This window comes from Anolis sagrei, chromosome 3, assembly GCF_037176765.1.
Source record: "Anolis sagrei isolate rAnoSag1 chromosome 3, rAnoSag1.mat, whole genome shotgun sequence".
Lineage (NCBI taxonomy): Eukaryota > Metazoa > Chordata > Lepidosauria > Squamata > Dactyloidae > Anolis > Anolis sagrei.
The window spans coordinates 150,182,252-150,208,430 of NC_090023.1; the positions used below are offsets into that span (position 1 = coordinate 150,182,252).

General features: G+C 39.8%; 1 protein-coding gene across 1 annotated transcript in view; it reads left to right on the top strand.

Moving 5' to 3' along the window:
- LRMDA (leucine rich melanocyte differentiation associated) overlaps positions 1-26,179 on the top strand; it is an 886,320-nt gene that overhangs the window by 609,684 nt on the left and 250,457 nt on the right. The window lies entirely within an intron of this gene.

The following is a 26,179-nucleotide window of genomic DNA, read 5'->3' on the forward strand; positions in this document are numbered from 1 at the left end:
CTTCCACAGGGGTCCTCACTTTCCCAAACTACATTTCCCAGAATTCTGCTTACTGCCTTGTGCTTCCTACTCCCTGAAAGTTTTGATGAGAGGAAACCCATGCTCATTCTCTAAAGAGATTTTGAGATAAAAGTTGAATCAAGTTGCAAGTTGAATCAAGCCTGTGAGATAGGCAAAGTTGGGAGGCAGTAACTCCAACGTTTACTTAGTAGGTTTCCTATTATTATTATTATTATTAATATTAATATTAATATCTCTTGATATTAACAGTTCCATAGCTTTCATTGCCCACAAACAACTCAGTTTTCCATTGTTTCATTGCATTTTTGGTGAACTTTCTAATATTTTCACTAACCCTGATGACATCTAGACATTTGATAATCCAACAATTGGCCATGAGTCAAATGCTTTTTTGTAATCAATCCAAGTATTATAGAGGTTTGTTTTGCGGCTTTTGCAATTCTCCAGTATTATTTTGTCAATTAGAACCTGATGTTTTGTGGCCCTACTTCTTTTATTGCCTTTCTGTTCTATTGGCAAGATGTTATTTTCCTCCAAGTAATCCTGGATTTGATCAGCTATTATGCCTGTCAGCAGATTATTATTATTATTATTATTATTATTATTATTATTATTATTTCAAAGGCTGAATTGCCATCTGTTGTGGATTCTTTGACTGTGCTTGCTTTTTCTGCCTGACAGAAGGGAGTTGGACTGCTGGCCCCTGGGGTCTTCCAGTGAAATAATACCGTTAAGTTTATGTTGGTTAAAATTCCCTAAAAATCAATGGCAATTTTTTCTGAAACTTGGGGTGGGGGGTGGGATGATGCCCTGGTAATGTTATATCATTGAAAACAGAAAGTTAACCAGATAGATCTTGTAGGTTTTTTAAAAAAACAATATGTTGTTCACAAAAACCTTTTTAAAATCTCAAAAATTGTGAATGTGCGAAATGCTCTGAAATTTGGGCAGAGGGGAGTAACAGTGGTAAATGTGTACTACTATTGTAGCAAGTTTCATTTGATAAAATGAAGGAGAAGGGAAGGAGAAAGGAGCCCCAGAAGCTCCCCCCTGCACAATTATTTAACAAAAATTAACAAAAATCATTTTATAGTTATGATACAGATCCCTAACAATATTTGAGAAACACTTTAGAAACAACCCCCCCCCCCCCCCGCCATTTAGTAATGAGTATTGAAACATTGTTTTTATTTATCGCACAGGTCTATTAAATAAAAAGTATTGTATCTTTGAAACAGATTTTATTTAAAAAAGTAATACAATATAAATTTTAGTTGCATACAGTAGCAATATTGGAACTTTTATTGTATTTTCAAATTATTAAAAGCATATTAACATATTGTCTAATGTTTAAGGGTGTCCACTTGCCACCAGGCAAGCTGGCATCCTGGCCACCACTGATCATAGCTGTAGTGTTGCTCTAACTGTGCCTTACTTAACAACACCTGAAAGTTCTGGGTCAGAACAAGAAAGAAAGAGCCACTTACAGCAGTAGGGGTGCTTCTGGATGTTAGCATGAAAGTGACTGAAATGAACATGGGAGATTGACAAAAAAGGGGGGGATGGATTGTGAGATTTTTAAGCTCTCTTTCATACACCTACCCATTTTAAGGTATTGCAAAGAGCCAGTTTAGTGACAGAACATCCTTCAAGCAGTGGAGTGCTGACTTGCCTAGTCATTTCCGCATTTTAAAAAGTGGAGTAGCACCACCTCTAGGAGGGATCTAAGTGATTTTTGCCCAGCGCACAATGTCACACAGTCCTTTGACTGCCAGCAATTTTAGTTAATTACAGAACTGTACCTTCAAATAAAATAGAAATAAAAACCTCTTCTTTATGTATGAGAAGCTGTATCTGGGAAAGAACAGAATTTCCATAATTGACAACTGAAAAGGAAAATGTTTAATCACAAGCTTGAACACAGTAATATACACCTGTATACATGTGTCTTCCTACTTCTGGATGTGTGTTCATTGTAAGTTCCTTTTCTCCTGGTAAGATATGGTGTAAAATGTCTTATGCCAGGTTTTTACCTTCAGGGAGCTAAGACCTATGCAAGGGGCCTTCTCCCATCCCTTAGTTGTAGTTTAGCAACAAGGATGTTCTACTACAATGAAAATGGAATAAAACATCATAAATATAAATGTGTTGGAAGGTGACACAAGAGATGCCTGGAAATCAGACTAGAGTTTGGAGGAAGAAGTAGTATTTTGCTGTTGTTAGAAGCAGAGGTAAGGCAGAGAGAGAGAACTCTTGTAGTTCAAAATATGGAAACAAGTGATATGGTAGAAGAATCGTTTGACTTCAGGAGGTATCTCCCATAGCTTTAGACAATTGGGAATGCATACTACCAACATAAAACTTTCCATTTCTTTGTAGCTTTTAAGTGTCGCAATAGCACTGTGGGATCTGTTTTCCTATGAGTTCAAATCTAATTCATCTAACGCCCAGAGTTGTTGCATGGTAACGTTCAAAGGCCCATAGTGATTCTACTACTTTGTAGATTCTTATAATGAAAGGATTACCCTACTAGAATGGTCCACTGTTTATAAATTTCATATTCAAAATGAAGTTTATTTATTTATTTATTATTTATTTGATGCACTTATTAACCGCCATTCTCAGCCCATTAGGGCGACTCAAGGCGGTGTATACCAAGGAAGTTGGCTTCCTTGGTATGACTGTTAGTCTTTAAAACTTTACAGATGTCTGTGGGATCACCCTCCATAAAAATGGTTCTCATTGTGCTACTTGCAAAGATGTCCCATGCTCTTCCAGACTGCTATGTTTGAACCTAATAAATAAAACTAATAAATATTGGTAGTTGATAGTGTAATCATCTAGCTACCAATATTAGTTGATTAGACTAGTTGGTAGTATAATCAACCCTTCATGTTAAGTTTCCCATAGATTCATTTTGGATTAGACACTTTGGATCAGACCCATGGGATCCTTTTGGATCAGATCTGTTCTACCTGGAATACCTAGCTGGTAAAATTAACTGAATATAGATGAAGTGTTTGAGTACATCCAGATATGTTCAAGGCCCACAATCACTGCATGCAACATTTGATTACTCTATTCCAAATGCCTTAGAAATTTATTTATTTATTTATTGTGTCAGAAGCAAATAGAGAATACAGTTATAATGTATAAAATAATCTACAAAGTTAAATACTTGGCATTATACTAAATTTCCTTAGACCAGAAGCTGGCCACTTTGAGTGCCTCTGGTGTCGAGAGGGGACATCATTGGGCACACATTTCTGATTATGATGGTAGTTCTCAAAAAACAGGAATCAATTTTTCAACAGAGCAGTTATTTGCTCCAGAATTCAAATTAAAACAACATAAGTGTCCATTACACAGAACAACAAAACAATAGTCTTACAATTCAAAATGGAAGTAGTAAACCTTGTAAGAATTGGAGATTAGCATGAATAGCCATACGTTTAATAAATTGTAAACTGTTTTAGACTACAATGGCTGTCACAAAGCCATTGAAATTCATCATATTAATCTTCTGGTATGAATGTAAGTATGCTAAGATCTTTACAAAATATCAAAGGAACACAAAATGAAATCCAAGCACATGCTTCAGAAATCACATTCCAGCACCAAGTAATTCAATCTTCTTTTTTATTGTTTATTTTTTCATAATCCTCTAAGGCACTGGTCCAAATAAAGAGGTAAGGGCCTTGCAGATTTTTTTTTGCATTCATTTATTTATATCTGATGCATAAAGGAAAAATATTAACCGAGGAATAAATTGTATTTCTTGAAATTTACAATTTCTCATTAAATCATCCTTTAGTGTTTCAGAACACTTCTAATGGCAATTTCCATTGAAGGTCCAAATGCGCAATACAAAATTGCCCTATTTAATTTATTTACATGCATACGGGAATGTTCAGTTTTATGCAGTCATTGACATGTAAGAGAAACTTGATCAAGGTCACCCACACCTTGCAGAACACTAGTTCCTTGGATTATGGTTGAGAACCTAGATGCCTTGAAGTTTGGTCTTTCTAGATCAGAATGTGTTCAGAGGAGAGCGACTAAAATGATAAAGGGTCTGGAGAACAAGCCCTATGAGGAGCGGCTTAAGGAGCTGGGCATGTTTAGCCTGAAGAAGGAAGGCTGAGAGGGGATATGATAGCCATGTATAAATATGTGAGAGGAAGCCACAGGGAGGAGGGAGCAAGCTTGTTTTCTGCTTCCCTGGAGACTAGGACGCGGAACAATGGCTTCAAACTACAAGAAAGGAGATTCCATCTGAACATGAGGAAGAACTTCCTGATTGTGAGAGCCATTCAGCAGTGGAACTCTCTGCCCTGGAGTGTGGTGGAGGCTCCATCTTTGGAAGCTTTTAAACAGAGGCTGGATGGCCATCTGTCAGGGGTGATTTGAATGCAATATTCCTGCTTCTTGGCAGGGGGTTGGACTGGATGGCCCATGAGGTCTCTTCCAACTCTTTGATTCTATGATTCTATGATTCTGTTAGGAACAACCCACTCCATCTTGGAAACTATGCTCAAGGTCACCCAGTGGGTTTCCAAGATGGAGTGGGTTGCTGCTAATACTTATCTAGAAAGACCAAACTTCAAGTCAACTATGCTCTTAACCATAACCTGAGGAACTAGTGTTCTGCAAGGTGTAGAACCTATCCCCAAAACATTTTGTGTTGCTTTGTTGAAATGTGATCTTGTTCCCTAAACAAATTATGAGGCTGTACTGAGGAAATGATCAAAGGTTGTTGAAATTTTGCTTTAGTTGAGATTTGGGACTGCCAAGAATATGTAGGGAAACCAGAAGATCTTTTTTCACTGCAAGAGAAATTTTAATGATAACACTTGAAGCCCATACACTTTATTTTAGGGAAACAGCTGGAGACCATAAACCTAACCTCGCAGCACCAGATTACCAGAGGTGTGTTGCTTTTTTATATAACTTCAGATATAACTTCACACTATTACAAAAAAGGCCAGTGGTAATTTCAATTATCATAAAGAAACCCATATCAATAATTTCTTGACATTTTGCACTTGGAAGTAAGATATGTTTCCCCCACAAAGTGTAAAGCTGATAGAGCTGTCATCTTTATCTACTAAGAGGCATCGAAAAAGTCACAAACATCTCAGGAATTTAAAATATTCTTTTTCATCTGTTCAGAAATTATCAACCAAAGGCAGATCCCTGGCTCCTCTGGCTTACACATCATTAAGAGTTACCTTACACAAGTGAAATTCTTTGACACACACTTTCATGAGAGAAAGGGGGGACCCAAGTCATTAAATGTGTGTTTAGATTTCTTTCATTTAGCCCTTGTTTTAAGAGAGTTTCAACTGCCAGCTGACTTTCTTGACTGCAAAGGAAGCACAGTCAGTCTATTAACAAACTCAAAACCTTCAGCTGAATTCTTTGTAAAAGCTTGCCTCTCCCTCCATTTGAAATGGCTATGCAAATTCCTGAGCAGAAAAACTAAGAGGGCTGGGAGCAATAAAAAGAAGTTTCAGGAAGGGAAACAACTGCTGACTAAGCACAGTTCTCTAATTCATTAATGACATACAATTGTGACAAATACATTAGCAAAACAAAATAATATGCCAATATGGAAAGGACTAAATAGTAATACATATCCTACACACAGCATCCTGATACAGGAAAAAGTACCACCTTTCAGAAAACAGATACTGTAGCTGAGTTAATTAAAATACAATAATGTGTTGTTGTTGTTTTTTTTTTTACAAAAAGAGCAATTTTACAATTACTTACTGTAAAATTATGGATTTTGTTATGATTCATTCCACAGAGAAAGGAAAGCACCAATGTCACCTCAGGTAGCCAGCTACCCTGGCTGCCACCACAATTTTCCTATCCAAGACATTCAAAAAGGCCCAAAATAGTGTCATTGTAGAGACAATAGAGGGGATTGATGCTTCTTTTGCCATTCCGCTCAGGCAAAACAATTGTTCCTTTTCTGATAAGGTACAATACTCACATTGACCCGTGGATAAATCAACCCAGTTTTTTGGGGGGTTAATTTTTAGCTAAAATTCTAGACTTTTACATTAGTATGTGGATTACCTAGTGGTGGTAGCTGTGTGCTCTGCCATGCTAACAGCCAATGTTTTTTTTTTTTTTTTGCATCTCAGATTACTGAGTACTCCCCCCCCCGGGGGGGGGGGTGTGAGAAGGGCGGGTCATAAGTATAGGAAATAAATAATAATAATACTGATACCCACTTGTTCATTCAGGTGAACATCTTCTGGAAATTCATGTAAACATAACACAAAATGTGTGAAATCTTTTTCACTACTTCATTCATATTTGTATGTGTGATATTAAATAGGAGTTGTGATTGTACTTCATTCATATATACCTCTGGGATGCCATTGTATGTCACAGCAAATGAGATCTATATGCTGGATTTTGTATCACAAAATCACAAGTCGAACACTTCCCAAGCGTCTAGGACTGTGTGATGTATTTTCGAATGATGCGCGCAGATCCAAGTAAGGTGGCCTTTTTCAGTTGACAGATCATGATTTTGTCAATGTTTATTGTTTCCAAATGCCAGCTGAGATCTTTTGGCACGACACCAGTGTGCCAATTACCACTGGGACCACCTGTAGTGGTTTATGCTAGAGCCTTTGCAGTTTGATTTTGAGGTCCTGATAACGGCTGAGTTTTTCCTGTTGTTTTCCTCAATGTGACTGTCACAATGGTGACATCAATAATCCAAACTTTTTTCTTTTCCACAATCGTGATGTCTGGTGTATTGTGTTCCAAAACTTTGTCCGTCTGGATTCAAAAGTTCCACAGTATTTTTTTGTGTTCATTTTCCACTACCTTTGCAGGTTTATGATCCCACCAGCTCTTTACTACTAGCAGGTGGTACTTGTGACATAAGTTCCAATGAATCATGAAGTTGTGCCTCGGTTTGTAGTCCGTGCAATTTTCTTGCAGCAACTGAGGATATGATCAATGGTTTCATCAGCTTCCTTGCAGAGTCTGCATTTATTATTATTATTATTATTATTATTATTATTATTATTTCTTACCTAGCTCTCATCATGGCTCGAGACAGGTTACAACAGTGGTTCTCAACCTTGGGTCCCCAGATGTTTTTGGCCTACAACTCCCAGAAATCCTAACAGCACTATAGTGTAAAATGAGGAGTATTTTTCTCCCAGATCTATAGGTTGGACTTGGGACATTTTGTGTTCAAAATGCGTGCTTCATAATTGCACTGGGTTTCTTGCAGTGTTCCCAAAATGGGGTTGAATATGATAGAACAGAAGAACCAGCTCTAATTTGGAATTCTGAATGGATCTGAAACATCTGGCTTAAAAGCATGAATGTACAATACATAGTACTTAACTCATAATACTTATGCAAACAGTTGGCCTCATTCTTCTCAAAGGTACTTTTCTCATTTCCAAAAGTCTTCTTTCTAAAGCCAACTGACTAGGAAATTGTTTGTGGTAGCTGAATAGTAACACAATATCTTAATTGTTTTGTCATTTTCTATTCTGGATTCTGTAGCTGGAGCTACACTGACAAATAATGCAGTTTGATCTGCATTATATGATCAGTGTAGTCCCATATAATGCAGTTCAACCTGCATTATTTGACAGTGTAAATCCATCCTTAATATTTGGTTTTACGATAATATAGGAACACCCTTTACTTATTTCTTGTATTCAGCTAGGACCGTGGTTAACAGGTTAATGCTTGATGAGCTGAACCAGATCAGGCAGCACAGAAAAACAAACTCCCCAGATTGAAGGCAAAACCATAGAGGTTTATTACTATTAGGCCAAAAGGATGCAAGTACAAGCAATACACTTCGAAAGGTACAAGTATAAACTCACTGAGAAATACATGACATTTTATACAGTTTTGAGAGCTACTCCAACTTCCTGCTACCTTCCTCGATTAGCTGAAAAAGTGGCAGGCTATGATCTGTGCCCAGACTAGCCAGGGGCTCTCTTGACATCATAACCTACAGGTGGAGATTCCTGTTGTGGGAAAAATGAGTTAGAGGTTGGTCAGTTCAAAAGACTAATCTATTGCTGTGATGTCCCTGGAAGGGCACAGTCCATGAAGAAATGGAGGTGTGGATATGCTGATGAGTCCATGATTAACTCAAGTGTCCATTTCCATGTGAGAAAAAGGTGCAAGGCTCTGAAGACAAAGGTTGTGATTTTAGATAATCAAGAGCTTGGCTGCCGGCGTAGAGAGTTAATGAATTCATATCCACCAAGCTCCCTCTTCCTGTGGAAGTGACAGATTCTCAGCGTAAAGCTAAATGGACAAACATACTGAACTTATTTTGTTGGCAAAGGGGACCATCTATCTACATATACACACCAAGATTCCGATAGCTATCTGGCTTGGGAAATAGCTGGAGGGATCCTGGCCATCATCTCCTTTTTCAAAGGATTGTGTAAACTGGGGGCACATTTATATCTTTTATGTACTGTATCAATTCATACAGAAAAGATATAAATTATATAAAGATCATCAAATTGATAAATTTTATTAAAAGGTTAGAACTGATAAAGTTTGTAGGGTACAACTGCTGCTAGGTCCCTTTCAGAACAGTGGTTTCCAACCTGGGGTCCCCAGATGTTTTTGGCCTACAAGTTCCAGAAATCCCAGCCAGTTTACCAGCTGTTAGGATTTCTGGGAGCTGAAGGCCAAAAACATATGAGGACACCAGGTTGAGGACCACTGCTCTAGCAGCTTTGACATAGCACAATTCTGGAGCACCGGAATATATTAAAGGAAAAAAGAAAAAATCATATTACTTTGTTAAAGTTCAATAAACCTTTGGGGGGGGGGGGGGGGATATGGCATGGCTCAGTAATACTAATACACACGGAAATATCCGTAACTTTATTTCTTACATGGTAACAGTTTTACTCTCCGGTGTATGCCTATCTTTTTAAAATCCAGGTAGATTAACAGTTGGTGGGGGAAAACATCCAAGAGGAAATACTGTCAAGGGTAATAACTTGAATTAGTCAGATTTATCAGAATATAATTTGAGCTAATTTCATTATGAGGAGGCTTCTACATTATAGAGAGTCCATTTCTGGCTCAAAGTTGCAGGAATTCTAGTTGGGAGTCTGGGAACAACATTATGGTAAAAAACGTATTGGGTGGAACAAAACTGTAGTAAAAGATAACACTAGAAAATCCTTAGAAACACTGCAGAGAAATATTACTCAATTAATTTAGAGATGGCTATATTGTTGGTGAGAGATTTATAGTTTATTTGATCACTTACCTTTCCAGAGTAAGAGCACCATACAATGCAAAATCCGTTAAAATTGAGTTAAGATGCAGTTTAAAAGGTTACAAATGTTGCTGCCCATTTAAGTAAGGTTATAACATCAAAAATGTTGGCTAGATTTCTTTTTTAAATTTGTTCAGATCAAATAGTCTCAGATGGTTTATTAGCATTGAAAGGAAGATACAGAACTTTCAAGGTCTACTCATTCTTTACTAGTATTTTTGCATAAGCAAGATTTACACCTGTAGTCATTAAAAAGTTCAGGTGCTATTGCTGTGTGTTTTATATAAAGATACTTACTATTCAAGGCAGTCAGTACATGTTTATAATTTATTTTATTCACTCTCTGCATGAAAGGGGGAAGAAAAGGTTCTCCTGAAGTTTGGGAGAGATTTCATATTTCAACTGAGCCCTGCACATATCTCAAACAACTTCTTTACAATGCAAACTATTTGCGTTTGATCCATTGTGCAGTCGTGGTATATCTATTTTCTCTCTCTTTAATGGCTTAGAAAAAAGGGAAAGCATAAACTGAAAACAAGTTAGGAAAGAGATAGTTGATGGGTATGATCTTATCTTGGAATTTCCCATCTCTCTTGCCATATTAAGTTTGAGCAACACACACACACACACATACTGCATTGCTAAAGTACACATTTTGGGAAAGTATTTACTAATTCTTGAGGACTGTCCCGATTGATCAGTGGTATTTATAAACTCATATAATTAGGTAGGTACTATTTTTCTTTATAATTTTTCACTTGGGAAGATTCTGCATAGTAGTAATCACTTCCCAGACCTGGTTTCTTTTGTTTCTGAAGATCCAGTACTTCAGTGAGGTTTACAAAGAGAAAGTTGTATTTTGCATTATTGTATTGCACTCTTATGTTTTATTTAGTATGAGTTTTGGGTTTTATTTTGTTGTAATGCATTTCTGGGCTTGGCCTCATGTGAGCCGCCCCGAGTCCCCATTGGGGAGATGGTGGTGGGGTATAAATAAAGGTTATTATTACTATTATAAAGTCTTCCTTTTCCAACCTTCCCGCCCTATGCCTAACACTTTTATTTTAAGCCTGTTCCCTTCCCTTGGTTGTTCTAGTGCCCAGAGTCCAACAACCTGGTTTGCTTAAATGGAATCCTTGCTGCCCTGCACACTTCAGGATCCTGTTGCCTGGTGCTGGAAAGAACTGTTGGATGTGGCTCCTGCTGCTAGACCTGACCCTGGGGGTGATGAAGTGGTTGTGACAGCAAATATGGCTACTGTTTGTGCAGAGCAAGCCCAAGGTGGCAAAGTCCAAAGGATGAGCTCTTGTTCCCGCACAGAAATATCAGCTGCCCACATTGCTCTGGGTTGCCTTGAGAAATTTTGAAGCATATCCCATTTTCTCTCCCTTTCTTCTTGGTATGTTTTACCATCTCTGTAGTGGGAAGAGATTGTGTTCCTTATTGTGGAGTTGCACTGGCAGCAGAAAATGATACTAATCACATTGCTGCATTGCAAGCCAAGATATTGTAAAAGGCCCAGAGCCTATGGGCTCTTCCACACTGCTCTATATCCCAAAATATCAAGGCAGAAAATCCCACAATACCTGCTTTGAACTGGGTTGTCTGATTCTACACTCAGATAAAGTGGGATTTACTGCCTTGATATTTTGGGATATAAGGCTGTGTGGAAGGGCCCTCAGTAAGACTTATCCATGAAAACTTTATCCATGGGTCAGTGTGACTACTGCACCTTAACTCTTATTGAAAAGCATCGGGGGGGGGGGGGGGCTTCTTAGTACAGTAGCAAAAGGCAAGACTTTACCAGAAGAGCAGAAAAAAGCATTAACACCCTCTACCTTCTTTTGGCCATTTCTCGGAAAATGGTGACGAGGGACATGGATCCGTTCTCTCTCTGAGGTAGTGCTGGTGATTTCCATGGAATGACAATTGACTTATCCATGGATCATATCTGAATCCATAATTATGGCCCCCAAACCTGCCCTCAACTAATACATGAGCTCCACTTAGACATGAATATATATTGTAAAATTCTGAACCACCTTAGTTAATTGGATTTTCAGAATGTCATGAAGTTTTGATTAAAGTTAGCACAAAAGCAGCTTAAATATGTTAGTTCTGTCAGAATCCTTCATAAGACATGATGTTTCAAAAATATGAGCATAGCCACCAAGAAATATGATAGCCTATTGGCTGAGCACTTAATTTAGGTGACCAAGTAAAGTCAAATGATAAGTGTTATTCAATTCTGTGAAATAGATATCTCCAGTATGCTATTTGGGTGCCGAATATCACCCTCCTTGGACAATAAAGCAATGTCTTGGAAGCTGGTTATGGTGTTTCAATAGCATTCTTTAAGATCAAGACCAGCATTTTTGTAGAGCAGAGCTACACTGATTAACAATCAGGGACCAATCTGGTGTGTCCAATGCTGGATCAGTGTCAGGTATGTATGGTCCACGCAGGCACTTCCCCTGATGTTGTGGATGTGGGAGGGAGTGCATAATGTCTAGTGGTGTAAATATATTTCAGCGACACTGAGCAGTCACCTTAACTGCCTCCTTCTTTGTTTCATAGCCATCTCCAGCTGCAACACAGGTCCAACCTGTCCGTTGTAATGTGCAGTGACACCAGCCAGGGCAGTGGTAGGTCAAGGAAGGGAGGAGAGTAGAAAAAAACTTCTCCCCTCCCTTCCCAGCACACTGATTCATCTCTCACAATGTCACTGCATGTGATGGTGAACAGGTAGAACTCACTCCACAGCCAGAAGCCACCACAACATAGAGGATAAGGGAGAAAGGGACTGCTCTCTCATGTCCCTAGGCCACCCAAGCCCAAGAAACACAGGATGGCAGTGGGGATAGTTGTGGCCCATTCCATTTCAAAACTGGTCCAATTATTCTCACAGGCCCCGAGCCAGGGGAAAGTCTGAATTCTGTTGCACAATTTTTACTTCCCCCTGACTTTAATGAATGTGTTAGGGGGGCCCTGCCCTGTGTTACCCCCAATTAGTTTTGTGTGGTATTGGCCACCATGGACTGATCTGCCTCTTTACTGACATAGGTGGTCAGTTTAGTGGGGCCATAGTCACATGTGTAAGGACAAACAGCAACCATTTAAAGCTGAACAATTACCCTTTAATATTGTTTCCATTCATGGAACCTATTGTAACCAACTTGTAACTTCAAAGACACACACAATGGACAAACTACCCATTAAAAAAACTTTTGTCTTCTATGAAAAAGACTTCTGGGAGAACTTGACATAACACATGGGTGTTATGTCACTTTCATAACCTTTTGGTTATATTTTTGCTGAGTACATCACTACTTTGGTTTTATTTTCTATAATGCATAATTTGCTAAAGGTAATGAAATACTATCGGCTCCTGCCTATGCATCAGAGATATATGTTTGTATGTATGTGTATCTACATCTGAGTCATTATCTGTATTTATGGATGTGTTTAGTCTGCTATAGGGGGAAATCAAGACTCTTAAAGAGCAATTGGAGCTTTTCTCATTTGCAGTTTCCTCTTTTAGGCGCTGTATCAGACATTCCACCATCTTCTCTGTTGATCCTTCTAAGCTGCCACAGGAGGTGAACAATTAATATGTTTGGTTTCCCAATATAGTCATTTGTTCTCCGTCACAGATAAATGGAAGTATCCAGAATGTACTAGGACATGAAATGCATGAATAAAGAACAATGTAAAATTATAACAGATACAAAAGAGTGGGCAGAGTTACCACCCACTACCCAAACAGCCATGAATTTGTCTGCCATCCTCTCTGGGTAGAGAAAAAGAGAGGCACATCTTTACTTTGTCTTAATTACACGTAATCTTGGTGACAGCTGAAACATAAACCTAAACAGTCAATCAGAGAAAAAGATACACAAAATTAAGTACTTCATGCAGTGTCCAACCCTTTCAATCTTTATTAATACTTTAATTATATTAATTACACTGTAGTTTAGTGCATTTCTATTTATGGGAGTGGGGAGGAGAAGAGCTAGAATGAAGGATTTCAGTAGGTAATGAATCTGAATAGATGTTGTGCTAAAATTAAGGCTATTAGGAAAATGCAAAATAGCAGTGATTTGTAAATAAATAATTCAAGTGTATGTTTTCTCCTCTTCTATTTAGCTCTCATTCTTTTTTCTGCAGCAAAATGCTTTGGCATAAGCTGTTTGTCTTCTTTTTAAGCAACAGAGTAATTAAAAAATAAGGCTATAAATTCAATCTCTAGGGTAATTTTAGGTGTAGTTATTTTTCATTCATGTTTTTAATTGGTGGTGGTCACCTCCTCTCTACATCTCCAGAGGAAGAGAGAGAGAGAGAGTTTTGTTTGGAAATGAAATAGGGGTGGGGTCACTGATATTTGCAGAAGCCTCTAGCTATCTTGAGCACCATGATAGGTGTGTTTGTGTGTGTGAACACAGGATATAAATCTAGTAAATAAATTCCTCTTTTTCTGTTCACATTTGGAGTGATGAGGTTCTTTGCAATACCCAAGGCCAAGTGTAAGGGATGTGATTCAATCCCAATTTGGATTTCCTCACATCAGCTCCAGTGAGGCAAATTCTTTCTATGCTGAATTGTGTGGGTATTTTTCCTCAATGTTGCAAGAACATCACACCTTCAGTTCTTGTTTTGTGTTGTCTGCCTTCAAATGGTTTCTAACTTATGTCAGCCCAACAGTCAACTTATCATGGGTTTTTCTTGGCAAGATTTATTCAGAGGGGTTTGCACAGACCTCCCCCTAAGGCTGAAAGAGTGTGATTTGTTTAAGGTTGCCCAGTGGGTTTCCATAGATAGACAAAGATTTGAATTTCTACACTTTCAATCCAAGGCTCCAACCATTGCATCTCATTTACGACCTTATCACAAAGGGCTAATTCTGGGGGCATGTACTGGCTTAGCCCAGGTCACCCACAAAACCCACCAGCTCCCATCAAATGATGAGAGTGCAGCTCCATGAGTGAAGGAGGATGGAGCTAGCACATGCCTCTGTTGCGGCAACATGGGAGGTTTCCCATGTAGCCATTATAAGCAATAGAGGGAAGCATGCGCTCCACACTTCCCCCCATGGGATCAGGTAGGAGAGGAATCAGGTGTTGCGAGATGTGGGGTGTCAGGTTCCCCATGCCTCCCGATGACACAGAGCGACTCCAGCAGCCATATGACAATGTTTTAGTTGTTATATCTTACTAAGCTGCTGGTATCAGATAGATTCAGAATATTTTTTGCTAGAGAAGTAATGCAGCACAGGAAATCCTTGAAGTTAAGATCAACTGAACAAGACATCTATGAATGACAATACTACCAAATCTGGGTCTAATTCAAAATCTGCAGTGTATTTCTCTGATTTCTAAGGGATGAAGAAAGGGGGAATGTAAAGCATTATTTACATGGAAATGAAAGAAAGAAACCACCTGCATGTCCATTCGTATGATTCGTTTTCAATCCCTTCTTTGCAACTTCTTGTTGCAATCATGCCTTTGCAGGCAGCCTACAATGCTACACTGTTTGTATGAGATGAAGGAGAGTCTCATACAAGCACACTTGAGTTGCCTATTTTCCTCTTCCCAATGCTAAAGTTAGGGTTCATTCCGATCTGGTATGTGAATATCCTATTACCCTTATTCATCCCTTCATTTGCCTAAGGCACTTATAATCTCAGGCAGGGATGAAACATGCCTGACTCAACTTGGCCATCTTGGTCATGCTATTCAGTTTTTGTGGAGAAACATTTCTTGCAATTTCATGTAAGCATGGTTCTGCATATGCTGTCATTTTTGTTCCAGTTATTAGGAGAGGTGATCATGTTTCTAGTCACTTTTTAATCCAAGAAATAGCAGACAGAAAGCCTGAAATATTGGCCTCCCTTGGTCTTAGCCTCAAACATCATCATGCAGCCAATAGGATTCTCTTACGTGATGGCATATATAACAAAACCTAAGAAGGCCAGTTATTCTTGCCCTTGCTGTGGCACTGTGTGAATGAGTAAAATACAACCAGAGAAAAAAAAATAATGTAGCAACTACCGCAAGGCACAAAATGACTATGAATAAGCATTACCAGGCACAAAAATCATGAAGGGGGTTCATGAGACATCATTATACTTCACCTCTTTTTTGGGTTGAAAAGATTCACTCATCCTTCTCATGACCAATGGGTTATGTAGTTTGCACTGCAGTACATCATTTTCTTTAGGTTGGTCCAGGCCATAGTTCGAATCACCAGGAGCTACTTGATTGGCATAGTTCATTCTGTTCAGCTATGGCAGTAGAATGGTTTATATAGTATTGATTTATAGTACAGAGGTCAAATTATGCCTAGTGCTAGTGCTTTGAACAGAGACTCAACTCATGCTGTTGATTCTGCTGATGTGCCAGTTTTGTAGAGCAGGGGCACATGGTTTAACCATTCTCATTCATTTTAGGTTTGTCCCATGTGCAGTGAATTTGCGAAAAGATGCAGCATTCTTTTTGGAAAGTTTTGTTTAGCTAATCCTTAGATGATTATTCCTTTATAAAACAAAACCATGACTATTTGTATGTTAAAGTGCTATGTTGCTAAAAAAAATGAACTGTTACACAGTATGGTGAATCATATGGGCACTACATAATCTTCTTTTATGATTAATAATCTTGCAATGGTAACCCCCTTGCTTCTTTGCACCACTGCCCCCCCCCCCCCCACATAATCATTCTTGTGTCTCAACTCCACTTGCAAGAATTCAGAATAGTATGCACAATTTCCAGGCAGTCTCTCATGCAAGAAACTTACACATGGCTTGATCTTTTTAACATAAGCCTTCTGTGGCTTCAGAATCATTCATATATATATATGCTATCAGATGTTGAAGAAACTTGTAATAATAATGTAGATCCCTAAATGAATTGGGGGTTATTTGTTTATTCTTTGTTGTGAAAGTAGTTAGAAGTGTAAAATCTTGTGTAAAATTGAAATAAAAAATAATCAGCATCCTAGGCTCTACATCATCTTAAGTGCCTGTTAGAGGTATGCAACTTGTCAAAAACCCATGCCTTCTTGGGTCCCTTTTTAACCCCCCCTCCCAATTCTGTTTACCAGGACATTGCTGAAATCAGGAGGAGGGGTTTCTGTTTTCATCCCACTAAAATTCGGTCCATTGGAGGCAATGGGGAAATCTTAGAAACTCATTTCCCCAGAATGAAACTCACCTCACTTGTAAACCATATTTACGACTGCAAGCCTGCAAAATTTCTGAACGTTCCACAAATCCATTTATTTGGGGGGGGGGGGGGGACACACACATAACATTTTAAATTTAAAAACTCTCGCCCAGCTCAAGCTGAGGGAGAGGGACAAGAAGAGGAGGGAAAAACAGAGAAGGAAGGAATTTCCTCCTCTGCTTTTTCCTCATCTTCTTATCGGGGGACATGAGAGAAGCCTCCTCGCAGGATTGCAAGACATCCGGGCGTCCCCTGGGCAACGTCTTCGTAGACGGCCGATTCTCTCAACCCAGAAGCAACCGGAGACGACTTGAAGCATGCAAACAAGGAAGCAAAACAACCAACGGTCCTTTTCAGGACCAACCATGACAATAATCGCAATCAACATCGAAGGAATGTCAGCTGCCAAAGAACAACTGCTCTATGAACTGTGCCGAGATAAGAAATGTGACGTGCTGTGTGTCCAAGAAACACACAGGGATGAACGACAGAAACGACCCAAAGTTCCAGGAATGATCCTAGTAGCGGAAAGACCACATGCGCAGTATGGAAGTGCTGTCTTTGTCAAACCAGGCCTCCAAGTCAGCAGTGCCCACAACACTGAAGAAAACAATATCGAGGTTATAACAGTAGAGCTTAATAACATCACCATCACCTCTGTGTACAAGCCCCCAAATGAAGAGTTCTGCTTCTCCTCCCCCGAGAACTTTGACAGGCACCAAAGGGCGGTAGTAATTGGTGACTTCAACAGCCATAGCCATGTATGGGGCTATGCCCAAGAGGTCAGAAATGGAGAGGCTGTCCTGTCCTGGTCTGAACTGCACAAACTATCACTCATCCATGATAGCAAGCTCCCACCATCCTACAACAGCGGGAGATGGCACCGAGGTTATAACCCAGACCTCTTATTTGTGAGCGACAGCATCGTACAGCAATGCACCAAATCAGTGGGACCACCAATCCCAAACACACAGCACCGACCAATAATATGCCAACTGTTCCCAACAATAAGGCCTCAGGAAGTTCGATTTAAACGAAGATACAACTTCAGAAAGGCAGATTGGACTAAATTCTCAGACATGTTAGACGACATGATCACATCGGTTGCGCCAGTCCCTGAGGAATACGAACATTTTATTGAAATAGTGAAAACCTGCTCACGGGCCTCTATACCGAGAGGCTGCAGAACCCACTACCTCCAGGGCATTACTCCTGAAACAGCTGCCTTGTTGGAAAACTATTACAGGCTCCACAATGAAGACCCATTCAGTGAGCAGACTCTTCAGGCAGCTCAGAGCATTGTGTCCTCCATCTCTGAAGCCAAGAAAGAACAGTGGATCAAGTTGATCACAGAGGTCGACATGGGCAGGAGCAGCCAGAAGGCGTGGAGGCTGCTGAGACGGCTGAGCAACGATCCCTCACAAACTAATACCCATGCCAACATAAAGGCAGATCAGATAGCACACCAACTCTTGAAGAATGGGAAACCCAACCTTGCCACCAAAGTAGGAAAGAAACCAATAGCCAGACAACCAGAGATTGAGAACAACAACCTCCATGAACCCTTTACATCTACTGAATTGGACATGGCTCTCAACAAATGCAAGAATGGCAAAGCAGCTGGCTTGGATGATCTACGGATGGAACAAATCAAGAACTTTGGCCCAAAAGCAAGGCGCTGGCTGCTGGAGCTGATGAACAACTGCACTGCATCCTGTCAGATCCCCAAAATCTGGAGGAAAGCAAGAGTCATCGCCATCTTGAAGCCAGGCAAAGACCGTAATGACCCAAAAAGCTACAGACCAATCTCCCTGTTGTGCCACCTCTACAAAGTTCTGGAGAGACTTATTCTGCATAGAATTATGGAAAATATAGACCCCTGTCTGATCCCACAGCAAGCTGGCTTCAGAAAAGGCAAAAGCTGCACATCGCAAGTGCTGAACCTGACCCAGCACATAGAAGATGGCTTTGAAAGGCAGCAGATCACAGGAGCTGTCTTCATAGGCTTGTCAGCAGCCTATGATACTGTGAACCACCGCCTCCTCCTGAGAAAAATGTATAATATCACAAAGGACTACCACCTCACCCGCCTCATAGGAAACCTGCTACAAAACAGGAGCTTTTTTGTTGAGTTCCAGGGCCAGAGAAGCAGATGGCGGAAACAGAAGAACGGCCTGCCTCAGGGGAGCGTGCTTGCTCCATCCATGTTCAACATCTACACAAATGACCAGCCACTGCCAGAAGGGACAGAGAGTTTCATCTATGCTGACGATCGTGCCATTACTGCTCAAGCAGGGAGCTTTGAGATGGTAGAACAGAAGCTCTCCGAAGCTCTAGGTGCTCTTACTGCCTATTACAGGGAAAACCACCTGATCCCTAATCCATCTAAAACACAGACATGCGCCTTTCACCTTAAGAACAGACAAGCATCCCGAGCTCTGAGGATTACCTGGGAAGGAATCCCACTGGAGCATTGCAGCGCACCCAAATACCTGGGAGTCACTTTGGACCGTGCTCTGACCTACAAGAAGCACTGCCTGAACATCAAACAAAAAGTGGGCGCTAGAAACAACATCATACGAAAGCTGACTGGCACAACCTGGGGATCACAACCAGACACAGTGAAGACATCTGCCCTTGCGCTATGCTACTCTGCTGCTGAGTACGCATGCCCAGTGTGGAACACATCTCATCACACTAAAACAGTGGATGTGGCTCTTAATGAGACATGCCGCATTATCACGGGGTGTCTGCGACCCACACCACTGGAGAAATTACACTGCTTAGCCGGTATTGCACCACCTGACATCCGCCGGGAAGTAGCAGCCAATAGTGAAAGGACCAAGGCAGAGACATCTCCAGCTCATCCCCTGTTTGGGTATCAGCCAGCACGTCAACGACTTCAATCAAGACATAGTTTTCTTAGAACTACAGAGACACTCGCTGGAACACCCCAGCAAGAGAGAGTCCAAAAGTGGCAGGCCCAAACCCAGCACCTCAATTCATGGGTGATACCAGATGAGAGACTCCCCCCTGGGCACTCAGAAGACTGGGCGACTTGGAAGGTGCTGAACAGATTGCGCTCTGGCACCACGAGATGCAGAGCCAATCTTAAGAAATGGGGCTACAGGGTGGAATCCTCGGCATGCGAGTGCGGAGAAGAACAAACCACTGACCACCTGCTGCAATGCACCCTGAGCCCTGCCACATGCACGATGGAGGACCTTCTTGCGGCAACCCCAGAGGCACTCCAAGTGGCCAGATACTGGTCAAAGGACATTTAACCAAATACCAAATTTACAAAATCTGTGTGGTTTTTTTTTCTTTCTTTTTTTCTTCTTTTTCTTTTTAATCTCTGTGTTTGTTTTGCTCTGTTGGAATTGTAATACAATGGTTGCTGATGACACGATAAATAAATATCTTCTTATCTCTTTCTCAGCTCAAACTGAGGGAGAGGGACAAGAAGAGGAGAGACAAGCAGAGAAAGAAGGAATTTCCTCCTCTGCTTTTCCCTTCCCTTCTTGTCCCTCGCCCAGCTCAAGCCAAGGGAGAAGGACAAGAAGAGAAGGGAAAAGCAGAGAAGGGAGGAATTTCCTCCTCCCTCGGTTTATGGAGTAGAACAACTACTTTCAAAGTAAAGACCACCCAATTGAACAAGAAATAACACTTTCAAACCATTATTGACATGATTCAGAAGTCTTGGAAGTTTCAAAAAGTTTTGAATTTTTTTTTGAGAAATTAGGAAGTAACTTTAGAATCAAACCACCAGCACCCCCTACATCTGAAACGAGTTTTGAACCATTTTTTGATCAACCAAGCCTAGTGGATATAATGGCTTTTGTCAATTTCCAGAACAAGGATGTACAAGTGTTGATGGTAACATGGTAGAAGATTTCTGCTTAGAAAAAAAAAACCCTAAACTAATGTAAGAAATATGAGGAATAAACAGAATAAGCATGAACTTTTAGTGCGGGAAGGCAAACAGGCATCATCTGTTAAAATATTTTGAAATAGCAATACTGGACTTACCACTCTGATATCTGTTGTGAGTCAAATTTTGGCAAGAATATAATGTCCAACAAATTCCTCACTTGCCTAGCTGACCATTTTATTACCCAGAAGGTGCAGAAAGGTGACAACCAGGGCACTGATTATTTTAGACCTAAATTGAACAATTGGGAGAAAAATGTGGGATCCCTAGATGGAAGTAACCATGTTCTTCAGAAATTAGTTATGCAGTGGAAGGGGAAGCTAAACATAATAATATATATGATCTGGACCTTGAAGACTCTATGGCATGAAGGTGGCAAACTGCCGTTGAAGCAGGATCATTACTTTTGTTCACAGTTCCTATGCCTTGTGCACCTTGTTGCTAGCCATGATTAATCCATGCCCTGCTATTGAACCTGTAGTCCTCTGAAAGAGATTTCTAGAGTGTCTCCCTGTTGATATTCTAACCCTATTCAATTTATCATGTCTCCCTTTGAAGTAACCCTTCTATCTATATATTGCCCTCTGGTGGTTTCATCTAAGTGCTGCACATATTTCTTCAATTTTGCATCTGTAACCCTGAAAGGGAATTTTAAAATTTTGAAACGATACCAGTATTTTAAGTTGGATCACAAAGGGTATGTGTACCAAGTTTGATGCAGATCCATCAAGCCATGTAAAGGCTTTTGCGGAACAAATCTAAACATGCCTTTTCACATAGCCCATGCTCTTTTATGACACATTTTAAAATAAATCTTTTTCCAAATCATCAAGAACAACATGGGTTGTTGTAGGTTTTTTCGGGCTATATGGCCATGTTCTAGAAGCATTCTCTCCTGATGTTTTGCCTGCATCTATGGCAAGCATCCTCAGAGACCTCACAACCTTTGAAGATGCTTGCCATAGATACAGGCGAAACATCAGGAGAGAATGCTTCTAGAACATGACCACATATCCCAAAAAACCTACAACAACCCAGTGATTCCAGCCATGAAAGCCTTTGACAATACAACATGTTTTGCAACTTGCAGCAACATGTATGGATAACTATGGGTAATATAGAAGATTAATTTTCTATTTGGTATATGTGCTAAACTTGCTGCCGCAGCATTTTTAACCTCTCTTTCTGACAATTTACAAATAAAGCACATTTGACCACTACACATTACATTCAGCAGCAAATACTTTTTTGGGTTTCAGAGTTTTGAAGATTGAGGTGTGCATTTGTTGGCACATTAGACTCAAGTAAATATGGTGTGATTATCTTCAGGATTAATTTGGCAACATGTGATACTCATTTATCACATGTTGCCAAACCATATATTTTTGGTTTTATGTCCCGTCATTGAATGTTTGCTGTATATATGTTGTGCTCCGCCCTGAGTCCCCTGCCAGGTGAGAAGGGTGGAATATAAATGTTTTAAATGAATAAGAAATAAATTTATTGATGCTATCATCCACAGCGGGCATGTTTTTGTTTCTCCATTTTTATTTGGTTTTGTCTTAGTTTTGTGAGGTGCGTCATGATTTTAGACTTGCTCCTGTCCTTGTGCCCTTGTTTATGAACAAAATGTTATATTTGCAGCTGCAGACTTTGGGAATGAATGCAACAAGTAGGGAACACATTGTTTTCACTTAGCATTATAGGAGCTGCCCAGGGACTGATGTCAAAATAGCTGCTGCCCTGATTCAGTTTCAGTTCTGTGGTGGTGGTGCTCCCATGAAGTGACTCCCTCCATGAAACATACTGCTGGAACATTTTAGCTCCTACTATTATTGCAGACAGTGGTATACTCGCGCGCACATAGCACAAATAAATCTCTGTCACTGTTATGCTCCTTGCCCTTTGTTTGGTTTGCTTTCTTTCTGTAGCATTTCCGATCATCAAAATTATAGTTGCAGAGAGAGCTCTGTATTCCACTAAAAAGTGTGATTTTTCTGAGAACAGATGATGGCTTTATTGTGCAAACTTTTGTCGTTGGTGAAGTGCAGCCATAAAAGCCATAGTCCTGTTCTTTTTATGGCTCCTTTTGTTCCGAGGAATGTAATGGAGGAAAAACCACACAGCGATGTGAAAAGACTACTTGTTTACAATCCTATCCAGATTCCTGGTTTGCTTCCTCCCCACCCAATAAAAGAAAAGAAACAGGCAGGGAAATTACAATATGGAGCACTCCCTTGATCTCTTTCACCATTCTGTGTATCAAGCCACAAGGCAGCTGTTGAACAAGAAATATCAACAGAGCCATCTTTCAGCCCTTTGATTTTCGGCTATTCATATCTTCAGCTCTGGAATGAAATGACTTTCACAATTAAAAAGGCAAAATCAATGCTGTATCTATTGTCATGTCTTCAGGAGAAAAGCTTTAATTACAACCATCGTTAGATAACACAATCATTACACCTCCTTAATCTCAAATATAAAACCAGTCTCCTTTGAGTGCTACACTACCCTTTTTCTTTCATTTAAAAAAATCTGAATGGCTTTTTATCTGAGCACTTTAATTTGCATGGCTTTGCTTCAAGGCAGCTCCCCGTGATATGTTAATTGCAGAGTGCTTTAAGTACTAAAAGATTAACATAAAACCCTTTGCAAACAAGCTAATAGTTTATGATAATTTTTGCACGGCCTTTGTGTGTCTATCACTGCATTGCCTCTAGCTGTAATTTTATAAAGAAGCTGTAAAATATCATTTAAACAAGTTCATTTACACATAATTATTATACCAGAATCACATTATTCAATTTAGATACTCCAGCCTATTAACAATCCATGAACTAAAATGTAATTAAACTATTTTCCTTTTATGAACCTATTCATTACAATGTGTGGGAGATGGATTTTTCGGTTTCACTAAGACTTTTAGCACTTTGTTGTTGAAATTGACAAGTCTGGCACTCATTTTGTTCTTTTAATTATATTAAAAGTACTCCAAGACAGCTCACAGAAAGAATATATTTAGAAAAAAGAATGCTTAGAAGTGCCAGAGATGGTGCCATCGAAAAATTTGTATTTATTTCTCTCCCACACAATTTTTGCTCACTTAGCAGTAGAAAATATGATTGAGAGTATTATTGCAATTCTGAGAAAGTTCTCTCCCCCCACATATAATTTAAAGTTAAATCACTTTACCACAATGCTCTCTGCTATAATATCTCCTTCTATTTTTAAACAATAAATTGAACTCTTTAAGGCATATAATTATATTCCATAGGTATTTTGCACATTCAGAAAGGATGCATAAAATCTGAGTGGAATGTAATGCTTGTTTTGTTTAGAATAAATGGTGAAAATCACACTGGTGTTATAGTACTTGATTGTATGGAATTGCTCCATGTAGTGGTGCAATGGAGTGGAGATAGTTCAGCCACACGAGTGTTGCAGTCTGTATTTTTTGTACCCATCCATTGTAGAATGGGATGCTCTACAATGCAAAGTGAAAACAAACCACCCAATCTGGTCTGTTTAAAATGACAGTTAATCCTTCAAACTTTTTGTGAATTTGACAAAACATACAAACTGATCCCACAATGTAAACTTTATGCTACAAACACACAAACAAAAAGAAATCATGGGGGAAGGAATCTGGCACAGTCTTTGAGACTAAGGACCTCATCACATGGAGATTCAGAAGCCTGGAGACATTGGGGACAGTGGATGAAACCATGGAGCAGCACCCAGCTATGTCCCCTTACGATTGCGGGTTGTGGGCTGCCATTCCACCATCTTTCTGTGCTGTCCCCGGCTTCTTTAATGAGGAGATGGTAGTCACCCGACTCCTCAGGGTTCCCTCTTGGCACACTATCAGCATGCTGCTGGCATTGAGCCCAATGAAGTGCCCCCTGGAAGTAGCCCTGCATCATTTGATGGGCTCCAGCAGACTCCATCCTGGCAGCATGCTGGCAGTGCACTAAGATGGGAAAAACCACATGTTTGGTGAGGTGGTAAATTATTTATATGAGCATGGGTTTTTTTTATTTCTGTCCACTTGTTGAGATGTACTAGCAGAGTATACTACTAATTCCAGAGCAGTCACATAGTTGTGGATGAATAGGATCAGATTATCATGAGATGTGGATTAATGCAAATTGTGATACTGATAGTAAATCTCCAAAGACTTGTGTGAGATGATACAGGTCTGCCAAGTAGCTGGCATCACAAACTGCTTCTACACAGACACTATAATGCGAATTGGAGGTAGATTTAAAGAAACCAGTTCAACTGTAGGGCACCTACACAATTGCACCAGGAACCAGTTGGAGGCTTGGAGGGTGGCCACAGTGTCAGCTGAATGAGGATAGGAACCAAAGTGAAGAATATTTTTCTTAATCATCCACTGGAATGTGACCCACTCAAGCGTGTTAGATGGGGCCAAAGGAGAGGATCATTTTGTTGGCTGCTTCCAGACTTTAGAATTCCCTCCCAAGAAAGACCAGACTGGCCCCATCCCCTTTCCCCTTTCCCCTTTTGCAAACAGGTTAAAGCATTTGGGGGAGGATGAGGGGCAGACTATTGGGGAAGGTTGTGAAAGATTTGGGGGTGGGGGGTGGGCTTTGAGTGTAATTTTAATGTCATTACTTGTATGCTAACTTTTTTATCTACCCACAAATATATGCCTTATTTTAACTTTTCATTAGATGTGTTATATTTGTTTGCCACCTTGACTTCCTAGGGAGAAAAAGATTGACTAGAAATAAAATTATTATGTATTATTAGTATATTAAACATTTATATATTTATTTTACAAAATGTTTTACAATGATGTGGTTTTAACAGTTGTTGTGCATCAAGGAGAGGCATGTATGAAAGAAGAAGAAGTAGTACTTCAGCAGTCTTCAAGCTGCGTTATATTTCTGTGTAAATGCAGCCTTAGTCTTGAATTGTAAAAACAATTGTTGATGTTTGCTCAAAAGTAAATTTCCTTGAAGTAAGAAAATTTTCTGAGAAAAATCTTTGTTATATGTGACACTGTCATTGAGTCTCATAGTCTAGTCACATTTTATTTGATGCTTAGATCATAGGTCTTTCACATATACGGCTAACAAAGAAATACATGAAATGTTTCCTATTGCTACTTCATTGCCCTGTCCTGAAAGCTTGGTCCCACAGCCAAGTTTTTACCATCCTTCTGAAGGACAGGAGGAAGGAAGCCAATCTGATCTCACCAGGGAGTTCCATAGCCAGGGGGCAATCACCGAGAAGACTCTCTCTCTCATCCCCACCAATCATGCCTGTGACAATGGCGGGACGGAGAGCAGGGCTTCCTTGGATGACCTTAATCTCCTCGGTGGTTCATAGGGGGAGATATATTTGGTTGCAGATGTAATGTTCAGGAAAGTTGAAATGCTCTGCAACTGATTTTGGGTCCCAGATTTGTGTGCATTTATTTTCTTGTGTAGAGAATATCCTGTTTGTTCAACACAGAGCACAGAAGGATGGTGCTGACAAAGAAAGTGTATAAAAAACTGCAAAACAATTAAGTAATGGCACATCTGATGTTATGTGTGGGGTTATTACAGCCTGCAGTGCTATGGCCAGAGTAGCTATGGGAACAGAGTTAGCATCTGTGTTTGTAGCAGTATATTGTTTCTTGATATGTCCATGATATGTGTCCTTTTCAAGATTGTGAGGGTTGATTGT